Consider the following 17,431-nt stretch of genomic DNA (forward strand, 5'->3'; position numbering starts at 1 on the left):
TGTTTATATGTTTATGACTGCATAGAGATTAAAATCTCGTAGCTAGCTTAGAAAAATGGACTGTTTCTAAATGTTTTAGAATAACTTTTCTTTTTTACTGCCTGTGTGGTAGATTGATTACAAAATAGCTCCAATTTTTCATCCTTTCTGGCATCCATGACCTTTGTGATGTGACTTGCTACTACTCCCATCAAATGGTTAATTCGATTTTCTCATCTCTTGAATCTAGACTGGCCTTGGGACTTACTTTGGCCAAGAAAAGGTGATGGAAGTGACAGTCTCCAGTTTGGAGCCCAGGCTTCTATTGGCTTTATTGAAACCCACCCGGCTGCCATATGAACAGCCTGGGTTAGCCTACTGGAGGATGAGAGTCACAGGGAGTAGAGACGAAGTATCCCAGCTGGGGCCTTCCTAGAAGAGTCAAACTCTAGTTAATCTGCTGACTAACTGCGAATTCCTGAGCAAGCTCAGACAAAATCACTGGAGATTAACTCAAACCAAAAGAACCACTCCTCTGAGCCAAACCTAAATTGTCAACCTCTAGAATAGTGACCTAAAGAAGTGGCTAGTATGATAACCCACTATGTTTTTAGGGTAGTCTTTTATGCAGCATTAGAAAACTGTTTCGGCATGGTAGATTAAAGAAGTACTGACTTAAACAAAAGGCTAAAGTTTTAGTTTTAATAGCATTAAGCTTCTGATATAAAGCCAATATTCTAGCATACTAAATTCTAGACTCTATATATTGTCCTTGTTTCCTTAGCTTAGTCCCTGAAATGCCCTTCCCAAAGGTCCAAATTGGACTCATCCTTCAAAGCCTAGGTCACATACTCTTCCTCCTTGAAGCCTTCTCTGATTTCCTCAGCCTACTCCTCAGAACTTCCTGGAATTTTAGTTTTACCTGTATAATGCCGCGTGTCATTTTCCCTTGTATTTGTTTTTAATATAAGTAATTTTTCTACCCCTCCAAAAGGCAAAGATGGTATTCCATCCATCTTTGTTACCCTCAAATCACCTTGTAGTACATTGACAAAAGTAAACAATCAACAAATATTTTAATGGATAAATATGATGATATATAGGCTAAGAAGCCACTCTGGATCCCAGTCTCCCTCTCTATATTCTTACCGTTATTATAGGGAGCAGTTAGGCTGTTCACAGAGTATTTAAATAAATACAAAGGTTTAATTCTCTTAATTATCACTGCTATTATATTTTGCTTTTTTCCATGCATTTTGTATTCCTATAAAATTTTTATATTCTGTAAAACAGAATATTTTAAGCTTTTTTGAATAGATAATAGCAGTAAAAACAACAACAAACAAAAAGTCATTTGGTTTGTTAAATTTTTAAAGGAAAATTATCTTTTCAATACTTATTAATTCTATTAGACACTGTTTTTTTTTTTAATTTCCAGATTTTTTTTCCCTCTGCCTCTTCATTCATAAGTTGTGTTTCTGATCTAGAAAATTAAGTTTTTGAACTTATATAAATATAAATTTATTTCAAGGTCCTTTATACATCTATAAATATAGAGAAAGGTATTAGGCAACTTTAGTTAAATTCTTTAAAATTAAGATATATAATTTTAGTTAAGTAAACTTTTGTCATCATTATCAAAGCACTTTCCTTAGGTCTTTTAGAGGTGATTAAAATTGTTTCAATTTTACCTATGATATTTTCCTGCTCTGTATTGCTTTGCTGCATTGGCTAATTTTTGTTGCTTCTCTGCTACATAAAATTGCAAATATCAAGTTAACTTTCACATCAGTGAAATGAGAAAAATTTTTGAAAAGCAATGATGATTAGGTCCACTGTTCTTTCCCATATTGTTTATGAAATAATAATAAAGTTGGGATGATGACTGCTTGTTCCCTGAAGACATTTTTCTCAAGTTATTTAAATCATATAATCCACTTAACCTTGGGTAAACTAGGCTCACTTTACTCCATTTTCTCAGTCACTACAGTAATATATATTAGAGAGTTGGATCAACTCTAGTCCCTATCATTGCTGCTTCAGAATATGAATAAAATATTTCTCCCTTTGCACCATTACCAGTATGCACTTAGAAATGTCTGCACTACAGTTTCCTAGACTGATGTCTGTGAACCATCAGAAGTCTGAGGACATATTCTTGGGCAGCCCGTGAAACTTTCTAAATGTTGTACTTTCGTTCCTGTGATAATTTAAAAACACACACATACACTGTTAACTAGTTTTAAACAGGAAACATCTATTTTGCCAAAATAATTAATAAAATTAAAGATATTTGCTTAGAATAAGACTTTGGATTTAAACTGGTATTTCTGGACCTCTTGGGTCTAACAGAGAGAGTCTCACAAGTTCAAGATAATTTGTCACTTTAGACGTGGTTCATTTATTCCTCAAGTTTGAGAAACACTAGTCTATAGCCTAAGTGGATAAACTTTACTAAAATGACTGTCAGAAAACACATCGATGTATTCTTTCAATTAACTAAGACTTTCTTACCTACTATGGACCTGGCAACTCTGATTGACACTGTTGTCATGGAGCTTTCAATAGCATAGGCAAAACTGACAATAAACAAATAAACCAGTAAATAGACAGGTTGTTTGAACTGGTGGTGCATATAGACAAAGTGGCAGGCAGTTTTAAGACCAATCTCAGGACCACGTGGGTGAGTTCAGTGGGTGACAGGATTGTGTGCCTGAAGGCAGGTATTTGCTTAGCATGATTTGAATGTCTGGCTTAAATAACTTGGACCATCTAGGAATTCTAATACTCAGTCTTGGGTGCCTATGTAGCCTGCTAATATTCCATCTCTTATGATTGGTGGCAGGACTGCTATATTGTTTTTTTTTTTCTTGGTATAAAATGAATACAGTTCTATTTTATGTAAATAGAGTTGAGCATGATTATTTTGAATCAATACATGATCTGAGAGTAGGAACACAGTTTTTGCTTTTAATGTGCTCTAACAGGTTGAAATTTTTAACTATGTCTATATATCTATCTTTCCAAAATTTTGAAAGCTTATTTATTTTTAGAAATCCATAAGAATCTCAAAATACAAGTTTCACGCACCTGGTTGCCATATCTGCACTTCCTTCTGTTTGCATACATACTCAGACTTTCCTAGAAAACATCCCCATCACTAGCACCCAGGCAAAATTAATGGGTTTTTTCCTCTAATCCCATAGAACTGATATCTACCTTATAGCATTTGTATCACAACTGGTCATTCATACTTTATTTTGCTCCTTGAGGCCGTGAGTCCTCAACGTCCAAGGAGCACTATTTAACAACTTTTTATAGAAGCATCTCATGTGGCAGGCACTAATCAAAGCACTTTTCAAGTATCAGCTGATTTGACACTCACAACATCATGCAGTAGATACTATTATTACCCCCATTTTACAGATAGGAAACTGAGACACAGAGAATTTAAGTAACTTGTCCAAGGTCACACTACAAGTGAGTGGTAATGCCAGAGTTTGGATGCAGTCAGTGCAGCCCCAGAGCCTGTGGCTTAATCACCAGATAATGATGCCTCTCATAGGTAACAATGAACGTCAGCTGAACAAATGAATCATGGTCCTTATGAAAAAATTTAGATTCTTCTAGCAAAGGAGTCCATTAAGAGTAACATGACGGTTAATTTTATGGATCACTTGGCTTAGGCTAGAGTACCCAGTTATATAATCAAACACTAATGTAGGTGTTGCTGTGAAGATATTTTATAGATGTGGTTCATATTTGCAATCAGTTGACTTTAAATAAAGGAGATTACCCTTGATAATGTGGGTGGCCTCCTCCATTCAGTTGAAGGTCTTAAGAGCAAATACTGAGATTTCCTGGAGAAGAAGAAATTCTGCCTCAAGACTGCAGCATTAACTCCTGCCCAAGTTTCCCAGCCTTTGAGCTTGCCAGCCCCCCAATCACATGAATTAATTCCTTAAAGAGATTATGTCTATATCTTGGCTCATTTATTCCTTATGGTGTCGCTCTGGAGAAGGCACTCTCACTGTCCGCATGTTAAAGATGAGTACCCTAAGCAGAGCCAGGATTTGAACACAGATCAACTGTCTGTAGAGCTTGCTCTTAACTACCCTGTGTTGCCGGCTCCAGGTAGGTACACTTGAGTACAGTGCAGCAGAGTGGGTCTGAGTGGAATAATTGCATGAAGAAATAAACAGGGGCTTCCCTGGTGGCACAGTGGTTAAGAATCCGCCTGCCAATGCAGGAGACACAGGTTCGAGCCCTGGCCCGGGAAGATCCCACATGCCACGGAGCAATTAAGCCCATGCGCCACAACTACTGAGCCTGCGCTCTAGAGGCCATGAGCCACAGCTACTGAGCCCGCATGCCACAACTACTGAAGCCCGCGTGCCTAGAGCCCATGCTCCGCAACAAGAGAAGCCACCGCAATGAGAAGCCCGCGCACCGCAATGAAGAGTAGCCCCCGCTCGCCGCAACTAGAGAAAGCCCACATGCAGCAACGAAGACTCAACACAGCCAAAAATAAATAAATAAATAAATTTATTTTTAAAAAAAAGAAATGAACAATTATTAAAAACCCATTATAAGACTATTACTTTATACACATTATCTTATTTAATACTCACAAAGGTACTGTGAGTTAAGTACTTTTTCCCCAACTTAGCAAATAAAGAAACAGGTCCAGATAATTTTAATAACTTGTGGAAAGTTAAATGAGCAAACATTGGTGGTGAGAGATTGGAACACATGTCTACCTGTCTCCCCAAATTTGCCTTTCCTATTATGGGACTATGTTACTACTTGATGTGCCTCAATGAGGTTTGTCCCAGTTGAGAATACACACATCTTAGACCTAGTAGAACAGCATTTACTCATGGACCATCTCATCACAACTGCCTTATAGCTCAATCTAGAAACTATGGTATTTCATACTCCTTTTGAGCCCCACTGTATTCAACAATGACTTCAAAGAGCTTCATGATATTCTGGCATACTGCGAACCAAGTGAAGTTAATTTTCTTTTTTTTCTTATTGATTCTATCATGAAGAGCAGGTATTAAGAGTCTCTCCTCTCCCCTCTCCCCAAACTAACCTTTTCTAAGACTTCATTATTTAAAGGGTGACCAAAATTTAAGATGGGGAGGTTAGATTAAAAGAGAGTCAAGAGTCTCTCTTCTTTTTCAGTAGTCTCAACTGAATTACTGAAGACCAGGTGCTATGGTTTTGGAAGTCTATCAGTTTCTCTTCTTTCTGTTTCTTTTTTTTTTCTTTCTTTTCTATTTTTATTTACTCTCTTTTCCTTACCATAGGACTATCTTACCACATCCGATAGAATGATTAAAGAACATCATCAATGGTAAGTACACTGAATGCTAATCAGGAGTAATTATTATAGTATCATACTTTTAAAATAAATTTATTTATTTTTATTTATTCATTTTTGGCTGCATTGGGCCTTCGTTGCTGCGCACAGGCTTTCTCTAGTTGTGGAGAGCAGGCCTATAATATCATACTTTTATCCCTCTTTCTTATTGTGTTACTTACCAATAGAAATAGCTGCATCACAGAATTAAATATAGATATGCTGTGGTATACCATAAAAGAAGTCAATATAGCTATTCCAGGGGGATTATATTTTGAAGATGGACAGCCCTTACTAGGGGTTTATGAAAACCACCCTCATCTATTCAGTAAAAAATGATGAGACCTCAGATATTATTTATCATCCAGAGTTCAGCATCATCAAACTGTCAAGTTATAATTAAGACTATAAAAGTATTTTCAAAAGTAGAAAACTGTAATATCACCAAAGTTTGATCAGACAACGAAAACAGTTCAAAAGTTCAGCAGAGTTTGCGATAAGCACTAGCTATGCAAGCATTTGTGTGCCCTGCACAATGGAAAATATTATATTTTACAATCATTTTCTATGTAATGTTAAACCAGAATCAAAAAGTTAAAAGGTGGGATGGAAAAGGTCAAACTTTCTTACTCAGCTCTTAGCTTTCCTATCATTGCAATCTAATAAATAGTATGGTTTACCTTAGACTTCTTGTATGCCTAAAAACAAAATGACCATATGTTAATGACTTGTAATAGCAATTTCCTTCAGAAAGAAAAATACATGCTTAAGTTAAACCCCAACTTTTACTTATAATTTCAAAATTATACAACAATTTCCTCAAATAGATCATTGTTTTGTTTTGTTTTTCATTTCCAAAGGAAAGCAAGGAAGGATGATTCCTCCCTAAATTTTTTTTCCTTGGTTTGTTATATTTATATATCTTATTCCCTGCAATGACTATTCTTTGCTTTCTTCCTATTAATAAGCATATCCAGATCAATGAGAATAGTGCTCTTCATATGTATAATATTTGCTTGAAAGGGTGTGGAGAGACCTTTGAAGAGTTTGCAAGTTGATGGATTTCTTTTATGTACAATTTTAGTTTACCATATTTGATAAATATTTGTGGTGAGGGTCTGGAACAGGAAAGCTTAGGTCAACGTAATGACCTAAGGATACAGAGGGACTGACATCTATTGAATGACAGATAATTTTTTGTTATTTTTAATCTTTTCAAGATATTGCTATTTTGCAGGTGAGGCTTAGAGAGGTTAATATATTACCCATGGAAATAAATTTATTTCCATTTGGTTATGGCTCAGAGAGATTATTTCCCAAGGAATCAGAAGTGTTGCATAGAGTAAGTACTAAATGCCAGACAAGTCTATTGCCAAAGCCCAGGATCTTTCCATTAAATCATATTGACTTTTTTTTTCATTTTCATAGCTTGTTTTCTTGAGCAATTAAAATGAAATGTTGATATCTGATTTTTTTTGTTTTTATTAATTTACAATGAAATTTTGATTTTTTTCCCTCCATTTTATTTACTGTCTGGATAAGTTTGCAATTTAGACAAGATCCATGGTGGTAAATTTAAAACCAGGTTTTGCATCCTTTAATTGAAAGAAATTTTGAGTGGCATTGATATTATAGCCAATAATACCCTGCATTTATTTAGTACTTCTAACTTATTCAAGTGCAATCATGCTCATTCTTTCTTAGTAACATTATCTGATAGACAGAAGAGATATTCTGATTTCCGTTCTTTAAATGTGGAGCCTGATGCCAAGAGAAGTAATTTGCCAAAAGTCTGTTAGCTAAATAACGGCAGGTCAGGACTAGAAGCTATCTTTCTTGACTCTAGTCGTATTCTCCCTGACTTCCCTCTCTTTACTCTCCTCCCCTCTCCATGTGACCCCCCCCAAATCTACAGTCTATGGCAGAGCTAATCATGTCCTCAAACACTTTATGTTTCCCTATGGTCTATAGGAAAATATTTAATCACTATAAATTATACTCAATATGCCGCATAATTTGCCCCCCAAATATATTTGCTGTGTTATTTTTACTACTTCCTACAGTTTTCCTTCCCTTTCGTCTACAGACTTATACCACAAGCGTTTTTAATTAATCTAGTATCCATTTTCTTCAAATTCTTTGTGGTGGAAAACTGTTATTTTTGTCTTTCCTAAAAACCCTTCCTACCATGCCTTGGTAATTGGTCTAAAAGGTAGGTGATGCCAGCTGAGCTAGTAAGAGCTTTAACTTGGATTTTTCAAAATGAAATAAGGATAGAGAAGACACTTCCTTCTCTGGTCATAAAGTGGTAACTGTGAGTTCAAGCTGTTCTTGGCCATGGTTGCAACCACAGAGAGAAGGTGTTTTGATAGAATGAAACTGATATACAATGAAAAGCTAAATGAGATGTGGAGAAAGATCCCCCTTGGCTTTAAGTTCCTGCTTTAGCGTTAATCTCCAGATTCACCCTTAAAGTTCTCAATTTGTGAAGTAACTAACTTGTATTTTCTTACCAAAGAAAGTTTGAATTTAATTTATGTCACTAGCTACCAAAGATTATGACTCATACAATTATCAGTTCCATGTTCATACTATGTGAGCCAATTCCAACGTCTTCTCTTCTGTGCTACCAGCCACGATTTCCTATTTGGATGACTCACCCCTCATCTATGCCCCGTAGCAGTCTGGTGCTAGTCTGAGCCTGGCAGGCCTTACAGTTTGCCTTATATGATCATTAGTTGCATCTGTATCTGCCTTCTTCACCAGTCTGTGAGCCTTATAAATCAGGGCCCATGTCCTAATCATTAATGCTATAGTTAAGTACCCAATTTGAGCATAGTTAACATTAAATATTTGTGTACTTAAGTTTTCATTAATTCCCTTGCCTTTTAATGTTGAGACAATATATAATGCAGTGTGAGCTATAGATATAATATAATAATGGATATAATTATTCTGGTATTAATGTGATGATTATCCTGCACAAATTATGGGTATTGTGTCTTTATTTCTGCTCTTGATTTTTTTTAAAGCAAGTTGTCTTTTCTCTAGTACAAGCCTCATGTTCTGAGAAGAATTGACTTCAATGAGCTATAAACTACAGAGAAGTGTGACAAATTGCAATGGCAAGGCTATACTAGTACAGAAGCTTGTGATAAGATTTTGTGGAATACAATCCTTTTCTGGACAATTCAAGCCTTGTAACACTGAAAACCATAGGCTGCACTCCATAAGAATTTATCATGCAGGGGCAGTGGGCTCTTCCAGGACATTGTCCCTTCTAGGTGCTATGATTGGGACAGGCTTGCTATGAAGGTATCTGAGAGGAGGCACTATCTAGCATGCTCCTCTAGATGTGGACACTGTGACACGCTCTATGGGTGTAGAAAGAAAGGGTGAGGACCTGAAGAGATGTGTTGTTAGCTGACTCCATTCTTACCCCCATGTGGACACTGAAGGGTTAACTGAGGCAATGATCTAGGAGAAGAGGCCACACTTTCCCCTCAGTTCTCTGCATTGTCTCACAGAAGAATGGTAGAAGCAAGAATGATCATCACTAGCTTAATTGCCTCAGTTTTCATCTTCACACTGTATGTGTGGACATGAGCTCCATTTATCTTTGTAATTCAGACTATATATAGTTATGTCACAAGCTTGCTGAATAAGATCTAGTCAAATGTTTGTTCTTTCATGGCCAACAAAAAGTGATTTAAGTCAACAAAAGAAGTGATTTAAGATTTAATAACCATTGTACGTTGAGTGACTGTTTTTCCTTTGGAAGGACATAAAATGTCTGTCTCTGGAATGGGGCAGTTTTGTGTTTGAAATATACTGACTTTTGTCATGTGGTGCTTAGTTAGTCTATACCCACTTTAAAAAAATTCTCACCAGTTGCTCAAAAGAGAGACATGTTTAGCTGTCTCTATTCAGCGTGGTTGGGAGGAGAATGGACAGCGGCAGAAGGGCAATTGCTAGGCCTGGTTCAGGATAGAGAAATGTTTCTAGAAGAAAACCTGCAGGTAGAACAGGCCTCCAAGAAGCAGTATTTCTAGCGACCCACATTTCTAAAAATAGCAGCAGCAACAACAGAAGCAGCATTTGTACATTAAGAGATGTTCAGAACAAGTTGGAACCATGGAAGGGTGTATTTAGTGCATTTGGGTGTTTTAAAATCTCATACCCATCTAAAACTGTCGATTAACTAAGATGTGTGTATACACGCATACACACACACAGTGAGGTATGTATATATATAAATATGTATGTATGTATATATACACACACACTTATGTATACACAAACACACACATATACACACACACACCATCTTAGAAAATAGTTTTGGTTCTTAAATGATCCAATTGTCAATGAAATATTATGAACTAACTACTGAGTGTTTGAGTGCTTTTTGCTATTGAGGGAAAAATACTAAATAAACCCCAGGGGGAAAGGTCTGAATAATTTTTCCCCCAAAATTAATCTTCTCTGTCAGTTTAGATATAATTGAATAAAGAACGCATACTTGAGCCCTTTACAGGCATTAATACTTCAGTAATCACATCTTGGTTCTGAGAGTGTTGGATGAGAATCACAAACCAACGCCACCAGTCTTACCCACACAGTCTCACTAACTCTCCCATCAGTGCGATGAATGCATTTTTAAATAGTAGGTAGGCTTTGTTTTGTTTATTTGTTTGTTTGTTTGTTTAACTGTTGCAACAGTTCACATTTTGGGAAGTGGCTTAAGAGAAGACATTTCCTGTGGCAACTGCAATTTTAACAACAGATAAACTCTTTGTAGCAAATCTCCACTGGGGTAGAACTAAAATCTGGAAGTAATCAGCAACCACTGAGCATCAGAAATTCTTCAAAAAAAAAACAAACCAGCTGGAGTCTGCTAGTTGTTGGGATAGGATTCAGGTACCTAATCCCTTGGAGTTAGTCGCCATCCTCTGTCTTCCTTGTCTTGGATATGGAACTAAAAAGCCCCAGGGTTTTGATGGTTGCAAAGAAACTATGGCATCTAACACCTGCTGGGAGCAATAAATATAGAACCATGCCTGCCCTAGTCGGTTTTGTTCCTATCCTGCTCACCACTGCAAACGCAGTCTTTTCTTCTGTGCTGGGTTTTAGGAGAGATGAGCTCTGTTTACGCATGTAAACAAATCTGATAAATAAGAGAAGTCATTGCTGTGCAGTCATTTTTGACACGTGCTTGACCTATAATATAGGTAAGTCTGGTTAAAAAGTAAACAGAATCACACCCTTCACTTCTGAGAATTATGGTTGTAATTATTCTGGAAGTAACATCACTTCAAGGCAGCCTTTGGAAATAGATTTGATTCAGTTGGTCCGTTTACTGTTGAATGATGGGTTTCCAGTTAGCTAATTAAAACTGGTTATTCTGAGGATTTGTGCAGCCTGAGTTGTTTAATACTTCATGTCTGCCAGTCTTGTCCAATTACATTGGGAATGCTCACAATTCTGTTTAGAAGGAAACAGATGCTAATAAACAAAGGGATGAATATCTCTTTTATCTATCGTGTTTTATAAAACAAGGAACACACAAGAGTCCAGAAATCTCCTGATAATAGAGGAGTATCAGGGTATATGAATGGAGCTCTGGCTCCCTTGCTTTCTGGTCTCCAGAAACTGGGATTGCTACAGAAGTGAAATTCACCAGGACAAAACCTTTCAGTCAGCAAGTAAAAAGGAAAATCAGGCGGGCTCTAAGAAGCTCTTTCTTAAATTCCCACACCCACCTAACTTGTCCAAATTATTTGCTTACAGAGCAATTACTCTACATTCTCCCAGTTTAAACTAGCCATTGATTTTCTTGCTAAAATTCATACTCTGCTCTATTTGGCAAGTAAATCAGAGCACAATATTTTGCGTTCTGTTGAAACGTCTTTTTCCCCCTTTGGAAAGGGAATGAAAATGTGTTTCACGCCATATGCTGGATATTTTCTAGTTGTGCTTATTCACATATTTTTGACTCTACAATATCTGGCATTGTGGGATGTGAATCCCAAGCTTGCTTCAGATACAGTTTTGCTGAAAGGAGAAAACAGAGAAATCGGGTAAAATCTGTTTAATTTTGATTACTAACGAGGGCAATAAGTTTTAAGAGATATTTTCCATTGGATTTACTTAGGGCAAGTGAATACTATTTTATTTCTCAGTAAAATATTATGTTTAACCAGAAATTTAAATTGAAGTTGTCCTTATTCTTTTAGAAAAACTGTGTCCTCTATCTCTACCTCTGTCTCTCTGTCTCCCTCTCTTTTCTTGTATTGCTTGAAAATCGGGCTAAATTCTCCCCAAAAAGAAAAAAGTCATCATGATGGTGGGCATTGAGGAAGTCTACCAAGGAAGGGGCAGAGTGCATAGTTTCTCTTTTAACTATTATATTCTCTTCAGAGTGTATCTTCACCAGTAGCCCAACCTAACAGCCTTCCCCAAGCGAATGAATGACAGTAGGTGTTCAAGACAACCTATTTCTCCTCTAAATCTTTCTTCTCTTTTGAAGCACTTATAAAGCCTGTTGTAACAAGAAAAATGTCTAGAAAAGTATACTTCTGTATGTTAATAGTGCTTATATCCAGATGATAAGATATGGGTAATTTTTATTTCATTTTTTGCAATCTCTAACTTTTCTATACTGAAAGTACATTATTTGTGTCAAAGAACTTCAAAATGAGGTTGCTTTTAGAATGTATTTTCTCTTTGAAAATGTGGTACTGGAAATCTATAACAACCTAATTGCATATTCATTCTTCCTTTCTACTAACATTTATTCAATACCTGTTAAATGCAGCTTATCTATTTGTCATCAAAGACACAAAGGCACCCTAAACAGAGTTCTTCCCTTCAAGGACCTCAAAACTTTAGCATTGTTTCTGCAATAGTTGTCTTTATATTGACCATAATTTTCATCTTATATAGTTCATAGATTTGTTTCTATATTTTTGTAGTACACACCATTTCTACTCATTTCATCCTTAATAAAATTAACATTTCCCCTCAACCTAGAAATTACTATCCCTTGTTAAGACATCTGGTGTGTTCATCTTCCTATGAATCCTTCAATGTCTTTGTCGTGATTAAAATTCAACAAAACATTGCAGTTTCTGTTCTCAAGCATGGCATCATTTATAAGCAAATTTTGAATTCTGTCAGTTAGGAATTGTTCCATGTCCATTTATAGAGTGCTTTCAGTAATAGACTGACTTTGTGAGTTTCTCAAACTTTACCTACTTCAACCAAGTGAATCAATGGGAAATAAGTAGTTACACTCAGTGGTGTAAGTTTAAATAGTGGTTTCCACAGACGATGTTGTCCAAAAAGGATTCTTTATGAATCAATAATTGAAAAATAAGTCAATAGTTGTTGAAAAGGTTCTATCTTTTCCTCATCCCCCCAACTGTTCAATGTAGGAAAGTATGAATGATATATATTACATAAACTATGTTAGAGTATTTACATATTACCTGGTCATGCCTGTGCCAGACAGCCTGCCTAACTGGGCATAACGTTGTCCCATTCCATATCAGTAACAGAGAGCAACACTTCTGAAAGTGCAATAGGCCATTTTGGTGTTGATGTTTTAAAAATATTTTAAAACAGAGTTTCTTAATTTAATTCATTTTCCAGTGATGTAATCCATTATCATTTAAAATACACTACTGTATACATTGTTCCCAGACAACTTTTTTATTCCTTTAGTGACACCAAATTTAGATACTTTATGAAAAGAGAACTCATGCTTTATCAAAATAATCAAGATCCTTAGAAAAGATTACAGACTTTTTACTCTGTTTTTGCTACCTCCTTTACAATTTTGCATATTTAAAGAACAGGGTGCTTTGTGTTTTCTAATAAACTAAATGAAAGCATTTTTCTATGATATTATCACATTCTCCTAATTGTAAATCCAGATGTTAGTTTTATTTCATTTTGTTCTGTTTTTCAGAGGTTTCAGTCTGTGTGTTTACTAAATATGTGTAGTGTCGATAAGATAATACATCATAGTATTTTTGAGAAAGCCCTAATGTGTGGAAAGTTAGTCCCAGCTCTACCACTAAATCTCTGTGTAATAAGGAATAAATCATAGACTCTCTGGGTGTCAATTTCTTCATCTGTTAAATAAAAGCTTTGTACTAGATCATCTCAAAATTCCTATCATAGTTATGCTTCCATGTATATTTTCACTAGGGAAAGGCATACAGTCGGTAAATATGATTGCATCATAAAGTATTTTTTCTTAATACATGAGGATCCTAAGAAGGGAAATTAAATTCAATGATTCTCTCTCCACTATACAGTCATTCATTCCATCTATATATCGCTATTGAATTCTTACTATGGGTTAAGCTATGCGAGGTAATGGGAACAGGAAGTTTAACAAAGAAGACACCCCAGTTCTCACTGGGATTTTTGGTCTAGTAGAGTGGTTCTCTACTGGGAGCAGCTTTGCCTCTGAGGGGATATTTGGCCATATATGGAAGTAATTTTGATTATTACAGCTTGCATCTAGTGGGTAGAGGCCAGAAGTGCTGCTATACATCCTACAATGCACAGGAGAGGTCCCACAACAAAGAAGCATCTGATCCAAATTGTCAGTACTGCCACGGTTGAGAGTCCCTGCTAGTGGAAGAGACTGGCATGCATGTAAAGGCTCCCAGTGTGAACATGGGGGTCTATGTCAGCGTCTTTCAAATTCTTCTCCTAGAAAACATACAAAAAGAAACAAGGAGAATACAAAATGACTTACTTTAAGTCATAATCTTAATTTCAGAGAATGTGAGTTCTAGTAAAATTATTGTTATATTATCACATAATAATATTATATATATTATATTAGTATTATATTCCCCATGTATAATATGTATATCGTTTTTATTTTTGTATCATGTAATTGTATATCCCATTAAAAGGCTAAATAAAAAGTGATGACATAAAGTCATATAGGAAACACTAAAAAAAAAGTGATAAAATATATGAAAAGGACATAGGGGCTTAACTAGGAGAACTCCCAATGGCCAAAGCTATAACAATTTGAGCAATAAAATAAATGATGATAATATTAGATTACAACCCAAAGAATAAAATAAATATTCATGAATGTGTATATTCATATATACACACTGCATTTTCATATTAATATAAACATGCATATTACATGTCAATATCCATATAGTTGACCCTTGAACAATATGGGTGCTAGAGGCACCAACCAACACCAGTCCCAGCTCCCCGCATCTCCCCCATCCCTGAGCAGTTGAAAATCTACAAACTGCTATCTCTGCCTCAAAAACAAAGGAATTGGTAAATGACTCACCCAAGGTCAGGAAGCTGAAACAGTGTAAGTAGTCAGTATTCAAATCCTAGTTCTTTTGATTACACATATTGTGATCTCTAATCAAACAAAAACTTTTCCCCACGCTTAGTTAACTAAAGATCTGTAAAATGAAAATACAGGTACTATATTAATTTTTAAAAATCTGTGTATACACAGACCCACACAGTTCAAAACTGTGTTGTTCAAGGGTCAATTGTATATTCTTAGTATATATGATAAATATGTATGCTATGAATATGTGTTCATAGTATGCATATTACATATTCATATATATTATGTGTATATTCATATTACATGTATATGATAAATAAATAAATGGAGGGGAGGAGACAAGTCTTCTATAACAGCTGGAAGCACACTAGATAATAAATGTAGAAGAAATGAGGGAAATTTTTAAAAATCGCCATTAGAGTCTCACAGTAATAATTTTCGCAAACAAGATCCATGGATGAATGCTAAAATTAGTAGGCAAAACTTTAGGGAGAATCATTACATAACTACAAAGCATTTCCCTCAAATATTTACTAATTACTGTGGTGGTTTTAACATATGTATATAAACTTATGGATACTCCTCTCTCCAAGGGATGAAGCTGAACTCCCTTCCACTTAAGTATGGCTGGACTTAGTGGTAAGTCATGTTGATAAAATGTACCCTCTGACATCATGCAATGAAAACTGTACTTCATCTTTCTGGTGTTCTTCTCCAAATCCATAATCAAGTCTCATAGTGAGAAAACATCAGGGAAATTCAAATTGAGGGACATTCTAAAATATGCCCTACCAGAAACCTTAAAAATTGACAAGATCATGAAAAACAAGGAAAGAGTGAGAAAATGTCATAAATTAGAAGAGACTAAAGAGATACAACAATTAAGTGCACAGGATGATGTCCCATCTTAAAAAAACTGAATAAATAAGTGGAAAAACTGATGAAAGCTAAATAGTCTGTAATTTAGTTAGCAGCATCATACCAATATTAAATTCTTAGTTTTCATTAATGTACTATGGCTATGTAAGACGACAACATTAGAGGAACCTGGGTAAAGGCTATATGGGAACTCCCTGTGCTATCTTTACAACTCCTTTATATCTCTAAATTTATTTCAAAATATAAAGTCCATTTATAAAGTCACATAAACGAATATAAAATTTTAATGAGGACAATTCAACAAAGGAACTGTTTACAGTGTAATGAGAATCTATATTAGCATGATTGTTTCTAATAAAGACTGAGTTGAAAAGTGACACAAGCAAGATCTGAGGAATGAGTCAAAGTTATTTAAGCAAAGAGCAGATGGCAGAGTATTCCTGGAAGAAGAAACAACATGTGCAAAGAAACTATGACAGAAGAGAAGAGAGCAAATACCAAGGACTAATGACACTGGAATTAAAAGGTGGGGAGTGTGGTCCAAGATACAATGGAAGAGCTAAGTAGGGTCCAAAACCCTCAGGGATTTGTAGGCCATATTAGGGAGTTCTATTTTTATTTGGAAAGCAATGTCGAGTCATTGAAATGTTTAAGTATCACACATTCAGATACACATTTCTTAAAGACCATTCTACCTATTGTGTGGCACTGCATAGGGGCACCAATTAAGATGTTATTACAGAATCCTCATTAAGAGCTTGCACTAGATAATAGGTGATAAAATGGAGAGTAAGATTTGACAGACGTTGAGAAAGAAACATTGACAGATTTTGATTGCTTTGAAAATGGGAGTTGAGGATGAAAGAAGTGCCTGGGTTGGCTACTAATATCTAAATTTTCCAAGGCTTGGTTAGGTAGATTAGTTGCATTAACGGCCCCAATTCTTTGCTCTTATCTGTATGAAACCTTTGCCATGTTTCTTTGCAGGTCCTCTTAGAAAAAAGATAGTCTGTTTCCTGACATCTTAATATTTAGGTAATGCTTTGACCACTGCGAAGTTAACAGTTATGATGCATGCATAAACTTGAAAAAAATTCTAGTATGACCCTGCTTCTGCTCTTGTCTCTCTGCCATGGCCATAGAATATGCCTACGCTAACATGCTGGAGTAGGAGACATAACAGAGCCATCTCCCTAATCATCCAAACCAAGACTATCCTACTTCATCCGTCAGACTACTAATTATCCATGTGAGCAGCCTAGCCAACATCAGCCAAAACCAGCCAGGGCAACTTGCCAACCTGCCCCTAACCTTAGATTCAGGAATGAGGCTAGATGACATCAGTTAAGCCCAGTTGAGATCAACTGAAGCCTACAGAACTATGCTTTTAAAAGGTATATCTTATACTACTGAGGTGGTGTGGCTTTTTGTTACCCAGCATTATTGTGGCAAATGTAACTGATACAGATGCCACGTTAGTGCCATTTACTGAAACCCACTGGGAACCATTGGCGGTTGTTTATATGAGAGCTCTTTGCACACCTCCTTACCATGTTATCTGCTTCAGAATCCCTCTCTTAATTGTAGAAGCTGAAAATCTGAAGTACTAATTTTCCCTTATGTCTAGTCAGTGGGCAGTGAGACATTAAGGAATTTTTGCTACGGTCTTACATGAAAGAATTTAGCAAAAAGAGAAACCTGGGGGAAAAATGCTCTCTTCTTTAATCTGGGATTGTCTACTACAATGGTAGGAATTTCACACTTTGTCTTGAGAAATTGATACAGCAATCCAAATTTATGAGGCCTAAATTTTGACTAAATATCACTGAGGATGACAAAGTGCAAAGATAGTA

This window comes from Eschrichtius robustus, chromosome 5 (genome assembly GCF_028021215.1).
Source record: "Eschrichtius robustus isolate mEscRob2 chromosome 5, mEscRob2.pri, whole genome shotgun sequence".
Taxonomy (NCBI): Eukaryota; Metazoa; Chordata; class Mammalia; order Artiodactyla; family Eschrichtiidae; genus Eschrichtius; species Eschrichtius robustus.